A 14,038-nucleotide genomic window follows, 5' to 3' on the forward strand; every position below is an offset into this window, starting at 1 on the left:
TGCCATGCCCTTCTCCAAGTCAGGGTTTAAACCAGAGGTGTGAACCAATGAGTGAATGAATGAATGAATGAATGAATGCTGTCAGGAACCGCTTCCTCCTGGTTGCACTGGTTGAGTTCAGAGGCTGGGAAGGAAACTGGAGCGGGTACAGGATGGCCTCAAGGGAGCCAGGTCTCTGGGCAAATAGGCTGGAGAGGGCCTCTGCCAGACTCAGGTGGAGTCCAGCCCCTAGGAAGCTCAGAGGCCAGGACGTCTCAAGAGGGAGCCTTTCTTAAATCAGGCTCTGATGAGGGTGGGGAGAATCCTGAGGAGGGGGTGTGGGGCGCAGGTGGTCTCCCCATCTCTCCACTGCACCCTCCTCTCTGGACACCGGGGCCCAGGCCCGCTCTGCCCACACCCTCAGCTTTCTGTCCACCAGACTGGGGTGGTGGCCCACTGCACGCCCCTTTCTAACCAGCCCTCCGAGCCACCGGGGAGGAAACAGGGGCGATGTTGCCGCCTGAGTGCAAAGGGATGCAGGGAGAAGGAAGATATTCCAAGGGTCCAGGGACACCGCCAGGCCAGCGACGGGGGGAGGGTAGGCGGTGATGCAGCTGGGTCCAGGGAGACACAATAAGATGGAGAGAAATGAAGCGGGACCCCGCCCAAAGCCAGGGGTCGCGGGGCAGGTCTAGAGGGTCGGCTGGGGAGGGGCAGGGGGGTCGGGGGTGACAGCTCTGGCATTTCGAAGGGCACCCGGGGGCCAGCGCCTGCCTTGATGAGACCTCAGGAGCTCGATAGACTTTCCAAACCTAATTAGTGTTTAATGGTCTGGAGAAACGCCACATCCGCCATCGCCGGCCGCACCACGCCGGCCGGCTTCAGATTCTTAATTAACCTTTAAGGAGACGATCCACTGTGGCCGCCTGGGGAGGCCACGTCCATCCCCATTGGCGCGCGCATCAGGGGCGCACGGCCCTCTGCGCAGAAGGAAGCGCCCGGCTGCGCGAGGCTGAGGGTGACTACAGCCTCCTGCTCCGAACCAGGTTTTCTTTCGAGAAGACTCTGGAGCACGCATCCCACTGAGGCTGCCGGCTCAGAATTACTGCAAGTCATGGAGGCAGCTCTATGCCGTGCTAAGTCGCTTCAGTCATGTCTGATTTTTTGCGACTCTATGGACCCCGTGAACACTTAGGATCAGGGAGAGGGGAGCCGCGGCCACCATCCGCGGTCAACAGGGACCGTCATCTGGCAGGGAGCTGTCCCAGGAGCAAGGCAGGCCTGTGACATCGAAGCTGACGGAGAGGCAAGGACCATCTGACCAAATGGGACTTTGTCTCCTTGTGAGGGGGTGGGCTTTAGCCCCTGGGTAGGGAGAGTCTCTGAGGGGTTCCCAGCAGCTCCTGGTTCAAAATCATCCTACTTCCTGCAAGGAATGTGGGGTGAGGCAGAGTGAGGGGACCGTCCAGGTCGAGGTCAGCAGTGCCTGCAAGAGAGTTGGGTTCCAACCTGCCCTGCCAGTGCAGAAGCTATTGGAGGCTGTGAGCCTGGCCCTGGGCAGAGGCGGTGGTGGTCCTGGTACCAGACAACCCAGGGAATCAGCTTTGGGCTGGAGGTCGTGCGCACCTTGGGGACAGCCAAGGGTCAGAGACTGCAAGGACCCAGGATGCAAAGGAAAAGAGGGTGGTGATGGGGAGAGGGATTCTAGGGCTGCCTCCATGGGGTGCAAGTTGAAGAGAAGGGGCTGGGCAAAGTCTCTGAGGGAGAGCAGGGGAGGGGAGAGGGGCCAGGGGCTCCTGGGAGAACCCCACCATCAGGGGGACAGGCGTAGGCAAGCAGAGGGGCACAGTGCCAGCAAGGGGGGCAGGCAATAGAGTGGAGAGCGAACCCCTGTACTTAGCACCCCATCCCCAGACGCTGACAAACAGACACCCACCCATACCCACACTACACGCACCATCCTCTCTGCCACCCATTCCCTCCACACACCCACAGTCTTGCATACACTCAGGTGTTCACCCCCACCAGGCGCCCCAGCGCCCACGCACACGTGATCACACTCACACCTAAGCCTGACACACTCGTGGGCAGTGCCCGTGACCCAGAGACCCTGGCGTGTTCCAGGAGGAGGGCCATGATCGATGCTTATTAATGAAGCTGCCCCGGAGATGGCTAATTGATGGCGGTGTGCGGCTGTTGTCTGGAATTTAACCTGATTCATCATTTAGCCTGTTGGAGGCTGGAGCGCTGTGTTAATTAATGCCAGGAAAACAGACTTGGATGAGCTGGTGGTGCAGGCTCGTATTAGCAAACGGAGAGCAAGGGGCAGAGGCAGGCGGTGAGGGGAGGGGGGGGGGGGGGGAGAAAGAAGGAATGATTAAATCTAAAGCCCAGAGACAAAACAAATTCCAAAAAGCCAATGTCGGTGCTGTTTCTAGGATGACTCAGGTTTGCGCTTGGCTGGCACCGTCAGACTGTGGTGTGGGACTAAGAGCAATTTCCTCTAGATTTGTCATTTTCGTGGTGTGGGTTTTGTTGTTTTCCTTTATCTTGCCTGGGGACTGTCCCTCCAGGCCTGAGACTGAGCCCCGTGAGACAGGGAGGAGGGGTCCCGGGTTGGGGGAGAGCGATGCGGAAAGCCCCCTTTCTGCTCACAGGGGTAGGTGCTGAACCTGGCAGCAGGGTCCAGAGTCCAGGGTGGCCTGGTGGGGCAAGTGGTAGAGGAGGACTCAGCGCATCAGACTCAGGGGTGGGCTGCAGGGAGATGGGGGAAGCAGAAGGGAAGGTGGGCCATGGGTCACACAGGCCGGGGTCTCCATCCAGCCCCCAGGGCCAGGCTGCCCACTCCCCTTCTCATTCCTGCCCACACAGAGGAGGCCAGGTCCAACTCAGGAAGGCAGCGGCCCCACGTGGGCTGGGAAAGGTCAGACCCAGCTGGACATAGCTGCCTGCGGAAGGCCCAGAACCCCCGAGCCGAGGGCCCTGGGGAGGTGCATGCATGCTCAGGGTTGGATGGTCCGCACAGCTGAGGGAAGCCTTGGGTGGTGGGCTCGCCTTGCCCTATGGAGCTCTGCTACCTGGGCTGATGAGAGGAAAATGAGGGGATGGGGGGTTGAGAACACTTCCTCTCTGGTCACTAGAGCTGGCCAGGGCAGAACTGGGGCACCTGTGCAAAAAAAAAGCACACCCCACTGCTGTGGTGTGGGAGCAGGTACTGAAGGGCCCCGCCAGAGCAGAAGAAGGGACTTCCAGGTGGTGGGTCCCGGCCAAGTGCAGGGATGAGGGGCTGAGGGGCTGAGGGGCTGAGGGCAGAGGCACCCTGCGTGGCTGCGGCCCAGGAAGGGTGGGCTTGAATGCATTTCAGCAAGGCCCTTCAGTGGGCTCCCCAGGGAAGCTGTGCCTCCTTGTGCGGGGAGCAGGGCAGAGAGGGCAGAGCTGGGGCAGGTGGGGGAGAGGCTCTGGGGGATGAGGAGTGCGGGGGCGGGGGGGGGGGGGGGGGAGGGAGGTGCTATCGTGTGTTTGCTGAGCACCTACTAGGTGCTGGGCACTGTACTAAGAGCCTCACAACTGCGGGGTTCTCCACACTCCAGGGATGAGACCCTAAGAGGTCAAGTGACGCTCCCATCTCATGGCACAAGTAGGTGGCAGAGCTAGAACCAACAACCAGGCCTCCCAAAGAAGTCAGGGCTCGTTTCATCCAGAATTATCCATCTATCCACTGCTGTTTTTGTTTTTTTTTTTCAAATCACACCCCCACTCCCCCGAAGAGGGTTAGCGACCCAGCCTGGCCCTGCAGGCTAATGAGCTTCGTTTCCGCGGAAGCGGACGGTAATTAGGACCACAAGGGTCCTCCCACCCTAGCCAGGGCAGCTCCAGCGCCTTGGTGGGAGCGGGTGAGGGGTGAGACGGACGTGGGGCTTGGAGACAAAGAGACCGGCTGCCCTTGGCCGCGTGGACTTGGGAAGCCCCTGCCCTCTGGGTAGGGGCTGAGTCCAGCCGCGCTATTGCATCTCCGGGATCTCTCACTGCGCCCCCTCCCCCAGCCTCACCTGCCACAGCCCCGAGAAGCATCCATCTACACAGGGGGGACCTAACCCTCACCCCACGGGCAGTGGTCGGGGTGGGGGAGACAAGGGAAGTTAAGAAACTGACCGGGAGCCCCTCCCCTTGGAAACAAGCAGGAGGGACCTTTGACCGGCCCAGGGGAGGGGGCACCTCCTTTGTTTGTCCCCAGTGGGTGAGGGGAAAGCATTCTGTAAACTTAGATTCCAGAGAGCCGGGAGGGCGGAGGCTGGGAGAGGGGCGGGGGAGAGAGAGAAGAAAGCGGAGGGGAGGGGAGGGGGCCGCCCCAGGCAGTCCCACCAATAGGCTCCGTCAGCGCCGCCGCTGTTCGCTGGACACTGCGGAGCAGAGCAGCCTGTTGCTATGCAACTGCCGGGGTCTGTTTGTGGGTCTGGACCACTGAGGAGGTGCGGGTTGTGCAGGCTCTCGCGTTCTGCCCCACCCCTCACTGCGGGCGTGAGCGCTCCCCCCCCCCACCCCACCCCCCTGCCCGCGGATGGGGAGGAGACCCGATGCCGAGGCAGCGCTGGCCGTTCCTGATCTAAACGTCCACCCCAATCGGCGCCGCTGCCCTCTGCCCGCGCTGCGCCCTTGCTCTTTCACAGCGTGGCCCTGCTGGAATGCTGTTACAGCCAAAACCTGACGGGGTGGAGGGAGGGGACACCATGCCCACAGCACAGGCTCAGCCCCTCCTGCGTCCACCTGGCCTGCCTGCACATCGCAGTCCCTGCTGCCTGGCGCCCGGCTGGCTCTTCTCCGAACTCCACCCGCGCGCTCCGCGGTTGTTCTTGCCCGGAACCCCGCCCCTCCCCCCCACACCCTCCCCACCCCTTGAGTTTTGTTCCCCTGGCTTATCTGGTGTCCCAGAGGATGGAGGGAGGTAAGCCTAGGCATGTGGTCAGCCCCAGGTCTGGAGTTGAGGAGGACTTGAGAACTGTCATCAGCCGCGGTGGCGCATGCCTCCCTGTCCTACATCCAGGCACATGGCGGAGCCCACGCAGGTCCACACACACTCCTGTCCTGACGGGCATTAAGACACTCGGGCCCCTGTGCTGCTTCTCCATCGCCCTCCTTCATCCCCTCCAAGGCCACTTTGGACGGCAGCAGACCACAGTGAGTCCAGAGGCCGAGACTGGCAGAGTGAGCGTTGTGCCTGGGGGGATCCGCAGGCAGTCCCCCTGGCAGAGGGCGCGAGGGCTTGGGACTCTGTTTTTCAGACGGATGAGTGGAGGTGAGGATGAAGGGGAAGAATGGGAAGGATGAGGGTGCGATGTCCCTATGGGTGACCCAGCGGTGACCTCCGTGTTGTGTCAGGGCACGAGCTGGGGGCCTTGGGTAGCAGGCGGCCCCATTGCCACCACTTGAGGGGCAGCCGTGAGCTGGACCATCTAAAGGAGGAGAGGGGTGAAGAGCTGACAGGGCCTACATGCCTGACCCAACAAGCATCAGATGGCCTCCTGGAAGCGGGGAGTGGGAGCAGAACCAGATTTATTAAAAATCTTATCTGGAGGGTTTGCATTTCAATGGGCTGTGGATTTGCATATTTTAACAATAACCTCCGGGTTCTTCTGTCTGGTCTGCGCTCACTGGCTGTCTCTCTAAACCATGATCACTGCTTCAGTAAACCCTTCCTAATCCAAAGGTACAACATCGCCACTTTGCTGGAAGAGGGAGGATTAAAGGCCTTTCTCTCTGGACCAGAAATAGGGCTGTTTGGCGGGTGACCACTTCTGGCCTCTGGACCCTTCTGCTGCCAGGGCGTGGCTGAGGCAGGAGGGAGTGATGCTGGTGACAGGTGCATTAGAGGGCAAATGCTGGTGGCTCGGATGGTAAAGAATCTGCCTGCGATGCAGGAGACCCAGGTTTGATCCCTGGGTCAAAAGGATCCCCTGGAGAAGGGAATGGCTCCCCACTCTAGTATTCTGGCCTGGAGAATTCTATGGAACAGAGGAGCCTGGTGGGCTACAGCCCATAGTGTGGCAAAGCATTGAACATGATTGAGCGACTAACACAATGATTTTTCATCCATTTGCTCGGTGAGCATCTGAACACCTACTGCGTGCCAGGCGCGGTGGGAACAGATCCGTGTGGGCCTTCCCTCATAAAGAGGAGACAAACGTTAAATAAATAAATCTACAAATTGAGATCCATACTGCTCATAACTGTCCTAAGTTGTGGCAAGGCAGTGAAGAAAGGGGAGCTTGAAGGGACCCTTCAAGGTAGGGGCAGAGTAGCTGAGACCTGAAGGAGGTATGGGGGGTGGCCTGGCAGCAAGCGCCCTGCACCCACAGGTGGGCTTGGGACCTGCCCTCACGCCCTGGGAACGGTGCCACCATCTGGCCTGACCAGAGCAACCTCAGAGTCTGGCCCACGGTCAGGGGCTCCAGCAAAGGTCACTCTGCAATCACTGCTGGGTGTCCTTGAGTCAAACTTTATGATGACAGCCAACAGGATCTCTTGACTCTCTCACCCCTCTCTATGGAGTGAACCATATGCAATTTATTAAGGAGGTGATTAGAACAGTGTATTTACAACAAGCTGCAAATAGTGTGTGCCACTTCTGCCAGGCCCCTTCCATGTCTCGAGGGGACTTCAGGAGCTCCGGAGCAAGGGATTCATCCTTTCCTTCCAAGGCTACTGAAGGCCTACTGTGCACAGCCTGGGGAATCCAGGAGCCTGGAATTCAAAATCTGCCCTCTGGGGCTTTAAAGAAACAATCCCTCCATTCATTAATTTGCTCATTATGAATTGCTAAGAGTGGCAAAGGCAAAATCCAGGTGGAGGGCAGGGTTGCTGAAGAGCAGCCCACCTGTGGTCCCCACAGACCCATTCAAGGGTTCTCTTCTCTATCCGTACTGGATGATTGCCTCCTCATTTATACCAGAGGCTGGAAATTCTCAGTCTATCCTCCACAAATTACCCAGAGGTCATCTTTAAGAGATAAATCTTTGAGTAACACTCTCTGTTTCTGGAGCTTGTGCACAGTTCCACCTGAAAACACGTGATGGTCAAGGAAATGTCTGATGCCTGGAGATAAGCTTGCAAGGTGATGGGGACACAGAAAGGCACTGTGTTCAGGGCAGCCTCACCGGCAGCCCCCACCCTGTGCTGTCACCCAGGCCTCCCCCCTCAGAAGGGTCCCATCCTTGGGGTTTAGTGCTCTGCAGTTGCCACCTTGAAATTCTTACAATGTTATCCTTGAACTTGGGTTTCATAAGTGTAGTCCGTGGCGTGAAGAAGCCCGTGTATGGGGGTTTGGGGACTCTGCTTATGATTGATTCTGCTTCCTCCCTGCCTGATCCACATACATCCTGGCCCCCACGTGCAATCCTTCTGCTTTCTAGGCCAGCCAGCAATGGCCTGGGTGGGGTTTAGGGAGGGCCAGGTCAGGCCCACTATCTCTGTGGGCCCCCCCTCCACCCCCAGCTCAGTGCTGTGACATGTCTGGTCAACAGAGCCCTTATCGTAGCAAGTGACTAATGCACCTCTGAAACAGACTTTAAAATACCCTTGAGGGTCACCTGCCCACGTGGGTTAGGGCCGTGGGCACAAGTGAAGTCCAGCCTGAGTTCCCAGGGCCTACCCTGGGCTTGATTGTACCAGGTTGGTCTGGAGTCAGTGGAAAGGGGAACCCAGCCCACCCCCAGGATACAGCACAGGGCTCTGGGTTCCTCTGAGGGTCTCAATGCCTGAGGGGACCTCCTCTTTTTTCTTAACCTTCCTGAGTCTAGCTTACATTTCTCTCCTCAAGGCACCCTCCAGGCATGAGCCACAAAAACGGAAATTGTATAATTTTGGTGATTCTGCATAGGAGTTAAATGTTCTGATGTTTGCATTTAAAACTGGCATCACACAAAATAAAGATGAATGGTAGAATCCATGCTAATACTTTAAATTTTATATTTTTCTTTACTTAAAATGACATCAAATAGCTGAGCAAAAAAAAAAAAAAAAATACCATGACAAGTCAAGAAAGATAGAAACCATGAAAGAACAGGAAAGCTTTATATTTTAGTGCTCTAATGATGACTTTTCCCTTGCTTTATGAATAAGTGAAAGTGTTAGTCGCTCAGTCGCGTCCGACTCTTTGCAACCCCATGGACTGTAGCCCGCCAGGTTCCTCTGTCCATGTGATTCTCCAGGCAAGAATACTGGAGTGGGTTGCCATTCCCTTCTCCAAGGGATATTCCCAACGCAGGGGTAGAACCCAGGTCTCCAGCACTGCAGGCAGATTCTTCACCATACGAGCCCTGCAAATTGTCTCTCTTCCCAGAGCTGCGATGCCACTGGGGTTGGGGCAAAGATGTCCAAATAAGCCCAGAATGCAGGGTCTGCTTCTTCACCATTTCCATGGCCATCGTGTGTGCTAGGGTGGGGGACAGACAGTGTAAAAGCTGAGTTCTCTGGGAGGATGAGAACAGATGGGGGACAGAGGAAGAGTAAGGGCCAGGTTTGAGGAGTGGGTGGGTGCACACAGAGCTAAGAGCTGCCTGCTCTTAGCTGACAGGCTGCGGGTTTGGGCAAGAGGAGGAATCAGCATTACCAGATGGCCTCCTGGTTTGGGGAGATGTGAGCCCTTTGGGTAAACAGGGAACAGCATACTACCAGGTACCCACACACCCCGAAAGGAGCCAGGAAGGACCCTTGGCTTTGAGGTTTGGACACCCACCCTGAAAGTACATCCACGGGCTTGGCTGCCACTGGAGAGCATGCTGACCATCTCCACAGGCCACCACGGTGACCCTGCCACCCCCCATCTTCCCCCACCCCCAGCCTCATGCAGAGCACTGGGCCAGACCTTTTCTGGCCCACAGATTGGCAAACAACAAGGCAGCAGACGTTTGTGAGACCACTGCACTAGTTTCCTCCCTTCATCTCATTTAATTCCATCCCCAACCTGAAGAAATTCCTTCATGAGGTCTGTGATGTCACACAAGTACTACTCAAGCATGGGCGTGGGTGTATGTGTGTGTATACACACACACACACACACACACACACACTCCAGGAGACAAGAGTCCTGAGTTAGAGTCTGGGAGTCTGGGAGTAGGAAATCGGGTCCCTGCTGTTGTTTGAGAAACAAGTGACTTTCCCAGTTGTCACACTCACACACACACACACGAGAGAGAGAGAGAGAGAGAGAGAGAGAGTAGGGTAGGCCACGTGTGGCCGGGGAGCTGAGAGATAACCAGTGAAGTCTTACTGGAAGGACAGGAAGTTTTGTTGAGGAGAAGGAGGGTGTGGGTGGCCATTCCCTGGTGGCTTGGATGGTAAAAGATTCATCTGCAATGCAGGAGACTTGAGTTCAGTCCCTGGGTTAGGAAGACCCCTGGAGGATGGAATGGCAACCCACTCCAGTATTCTTGCTGAGAGAATTCCAAGGACAGAGGAGCCTGGAGGGCTACAATCGATCCATGGGGTCACAAAGAGTTGGACACGACTGAGCTACTGACACTTTCACTTCACTTTTTAATTTTTTTATTTTTGGAGGAGTGACAGGGAGCTTTCCCGGCTCTTTTTTATTTCTGAGACAGCTCTCGGTCAGCTCACTGGGGCCTGGTGTGAAGCAGGGGGCACAGGGTCCTGAGAAGACAGGTGGAGGGGGACCCAGCTCAGGGGCAGGGGGCCCAAGGGAGGCTGCGGGCAGTCAGGGCTGTCCCAGCGAAGTGGGGCCCTTGCCAGCACTGTCTTAGGCAAGGGCTGGACAGTAAGGAACATGGGAGGGGAGGACACGGACTCAGCTCTCCCCCCAAAACCTCCATGCCAGCCCTCAGGAAGGTGATCATTGCAGAAGCAAAGCTGGGTGAAGATAGCCCCCCTCTGGTCTGATGGCAGAACACCTGTGGGCACTCAGGGGCCCATGCTGCAGGCTGGCCCTGCTCTGGTGTGGTCTCATCCCAGCCTCGGGGAGCTCTTTGCAGGGCCAGGGAGAAGAGACACGGAGGGGTGGAGGAGCAGGCATGGCTGCCACACAGGAACAAGCCCAGAAGCACAGCTGGAGTTGTACCAGGAGGACAAGGGAAAGGGTAACCGAAACCACAATGGTTAATCAGGGCCGGCTTCCCAGGTGTGGAGGGAGGGCCCAGCACCGTGGCCCACAGTGGGCAGCAGAGAACCGCAGGGGTCGGTGGGAGGACCACGTGGGCCTCCAGAGCAGATATGAGTGGGGTGTGGGAGGGCTAGAGGGTGTTAGGAAAGATCTGGCTGGTCTGTCCATCAGTCTTTTTGTCTGCCTACTGGCCACAGGCCTCTTCTTCCACAGGGACCCGCGCTGGACAGACAGGTGAAGCCCTTGGACTAGCTCAATCATCATATTTATTCTAATTGTATCGTAATCGTCCCCAAGGAGCCCGGTTCAAATGAGCTTGACATTATTAAAATTTTAATGCCCAGTTTTCATAGCTGAATGAATATTTAAAGGGTATGTCCCAGCTTAAGTTATGATGATGAAGAAATTAATGGAATGTCTTGTTTAATGCATGGATATGTGTTGACGCAAAAAGTGGCAGAGATGGGGAGGGGGAAGGGAGACCCAGCCAGAGCAGAAGGGGCCTGGGAGGGAAGAAGCCCTGCCGCCCACCCTTGGCTACAGCAGGACAGGGAAGGCCCCAGTCCTGGGCCAGGACCACTCGTCCCCCCTGAGGGTGCCTCCCGGGCTGGAAGCAGGAACACAGTTGATGACAACAAAAGTTAGCCATGTCCCTGGAAGGGCTGACCCCGGAAGCATGAGGGTGGCTTCATGCTTGACCTGTCCTGCCGGCAGCCCAGCTCAGGTACCAGGAGACCCAACCTGTCCTGAAGGCCACAGGGTGCATGGGGTGATGACCTCCAGGCTGACAACCCTGCCTCCAGCCCCAAGCCCACCCAGAAGGACAATATCATGGCTGAGAGGGACAGCTGGACAGAGGAGCAAGGGATGATTTAGAGGAAAGACACAGAGACTTAGGCTCCAGCATCCTCGACATTCACTTACAAGGGATGCCCTGGGGCTCATTTGGCTGAGAGATCCAGAGGCCACAGTCAAAGTTAGAAGGGCAAGGAAGAGGCCACTGCCCCTCCTGCCTTCCTCCCAGTATCCTCTCTCCCCCTCCTCACCATTTCTGCCTCGCAAGGCCATCTCTGCGACATGGTCCGGCCTCCTCTCCCCAAGACAGAGGCAGGCTTAGACAGGGCCTGAGTCTGGAACAAGGAAGAGAGACACTGGCCAAAAGAAGGGAGGTCTCCCTTCAGGCCCGAGGCATCGGTACAGAGCCTGCTAAGAAATCTTCCCGGGTGATCCTGACAGTTTATTTCTGCTGAGAATTAGGAAAGCACAGACCATATTTTCTCTTTCCATCTAGCCAGGCACTCCCTGCCATCCCCGCGAAGGCTGTGTGGATGCTGACCATCCCTAGATCGTAATGGGATATGAAATATGACCCCGGGAGCCACAGGTCCACGGGAGCCAAGTCAATTCTGCTCTACCGCGGGTGCCTGGCCCATGGCCGAGGGCAGGTGGGAGGCTGGACAAGCCCCTGGGTCCCTGCTGCCAGGATCCCAGCGATGGAGGAGGTCTGGGAGCACCGTCCAGGGCTGGCCGGCTCAGGGAGGGCTTGTGGGCGGGCAGCAGGGGGCTGAAGGGAACCAAGACTGAGTCCATGATCTGGGGCGGAGCATTCACAAACAGCCGGGTACCAAGGACAGTGGGCCAGTGACTGGCTGCCTGAGGGTGGGGCGCTCCCGCAGGGGAAGGCTCCAGGCACAGGCAGATTCCATTTGCCTTGTTTACTTTACCATGGAAAATGGGTCTCCTCACAACAGAAACAGTTCCCCCCGCCCCAGCCCTTGTCAATCCGTAGGACTCACCCCCTCTGCTCCCACAAAGAGACAGCTTGCCGCTGGACTCAGAAACAAAGTACCAGGGAAAACGCCCTCCTGGGTCCCCTGACCTAAGCTTTCGGGGCTGGCCTGGGCCTGCTCTGGCCCCAGGGATGAAGTCTCCTCTGTGGGCTCCTCCCTCCCTCGTCTCCACAGCTACGGAGCTCGGCTAACTCTGGTTCACACACCTCCGCCTGCCCCTGCTCACCCCAAGTCCTCCCTGGAGAAGCCTGCATCATCCCACTCCCATCCCCACCCTGCTCTTCTACTTTGAACTTTCCCAGACCTTCCCCAAGCCTGTCAGGCCTGATTCCCAGCATCTTTGAACATGCAGCCCAGTGTCCAGAGTCCTGGGTTCATCTTGATCACCACTGACCACCTGTGTGACCTCAGGAGAGTTTCTTAACCTCTCTGAAACTCTGTTTCCGTGGCTAAAGATTCTCTATGTGCATACATCCCAGGGGAAGTGGTCATATTCCGACAATGTAATTTTGGAGCAGCTGCTTGTGTTCCTGTAGGTGTCACAGAGTAGTGGCCCCCTTGCAACTCAATGCCCGATGTTGACTGTACCTTCTATATGGAAAAGGGAGAATTTCTGCAGGGCCTTTCCCCCTGGAGTACCAGGAAGACCAGGTTCCAGGGCAAGAGGCAGGCGGGGCTGTGGGAGAGAAGCTTTCAGGCCAAAGGAACATACAGGGGAGAAAGGGCTGGGCCATGAGGAATGAAATAATACAAGAGGTGGTGGGGCCCAGATTTGGGGGGCTAGGCTGAGGAAGTTGTAGTCAATGTGATGACCCACTCACCCCTTGCCAGAAGGACATCTTCCCTTCATCCCCTCCTTCCAGAGCAGCAGTGCAGTGTGCTCACTCAGTCATGTCCAATTCTTTGCGACCCCATGGACTGTAGCCTTTCAGGCTCCTCTGTCCATGGGATTTTCCAGGCAAGAATACTGGAGTGGGTTGCCATTTCCTTCTCCAGGGGATCTTCCCAACTCAGGGATCGAAACTCCATCTCTTGAGTCTCCTGCATTGGCAGGTGGCTTCTTTACCACTGCAACACCTGGGAAGCCTCACTTCCAGGGCAGCTTGGGGTCAAATGAGATGAAATGTATGAAGGCCAACCCACCCTCATCGTGTTAGCGCCATGCCTACCAACCCTGGCTGCATCCCAGACCTCCCACTCCCGGGGCTTAGCTTTTCATTGGAAAAAGAGAGAATAATACCTTCCTCAGAGAATTATAAAAATTACATAAGCAAGAAAGCCATAGAAATTCATCCAGGAGAGTACAGTGGCCAGAACTGGGTCCAGGTCAGTCATGGAGCCTTTATGGAGTAAGAGACCATTAAAGCTCTGGGGGCGGTGGGGAAGGGGGTTCTGAGTCAGGGGGGGGAAGGGGTGCTCCAGAAGAGGGGAGAGCCCCAGAAAGGGGTGTTTGTGGAGCCTCCAAAGGCATGGAATGGAAACCGGGGAGAGAGCCCTTCTCCCACAGTCAGATGCCTGTTCGGCCTCCTGGATCTTTTTCTCAAAGACTGGAAAGGAGGTGGTTTATGGGGGAGCCAGGGCCCCTGAAAGGAAGCTGGGAATTTCCTTATGTCCCTCATTCTTCTTCCATACTGCACGCTTAACTCTGCTGGCCGAGGTTACATACCCAGCACCTTCCTCTCCCTCGGCTCCATGAGGGGTGCTGAGTGGGGACCTCCAAACAAACGGCGGCACCCAACCCCTCTCAGTGGGCCGGCCTCCCAGCATCCTCTCCTGCCCCCGGCCACCTGAGCTTCCTGGTCCACTGCTCTGTGCCCTGCCTCCCGCCTCTGTCCTTCCTCGAGTGGCTCTGCCCTTCCCCGGCTTCGTCTTCACCTTGCTGAGTCATGGGCCCCCACGCTCCCCCACTCAGTCGTCCTGTCGCAGCCAAAACTTGCTCAGAATCCTAGACCAGGAGGAAGCTTGCCATGGGCTAGTCCAGCCTCCTCCAGACACTAGGGGAAGTGGCAATGAAAAGTCCCCTGGTACAGAACAAAAAGCCCCCAAATAGCCCTGGCAGACCCGGGTTCTCAGGCACATCCTGGCACTAGTCAGCCCCACCTCGGTTTCTGCATCTATCAAATGGGGTGTTTAGTACCTGCCTGCCTCTCGGGGTGCA

General features: G+C 57.0%; 1 protein-coding gene across 9 annotated transcripts in view; it reads left to right on the forward strand.

Annotated features, from left to right (window-relative positions):
* Positions 1–14,038, forward strand: part of CELF4 (CUGBP Elav-like family member 4) — a 310,706-nt gene that overhangs the window by 220,889 nt on the left and 75,779 nt on the right. The window lies entirely within an intron of this gene.

The sequence above is a fragment of the Muntiacus reevesi genome, chromosome 4 (assembly GCF_963930625.1).
Source record: "Muntiacus reevesi chromosome 4, mMunRee1.1, whole genome shotgun sequence".
NCBI classification, from domain to species: domain Eukaryota; kingdom Metazoa; phylum Chordata; class Mammalia; order Artiodactyla; family Cervidae; genus Muntiacus; species Muntiacus reevesi.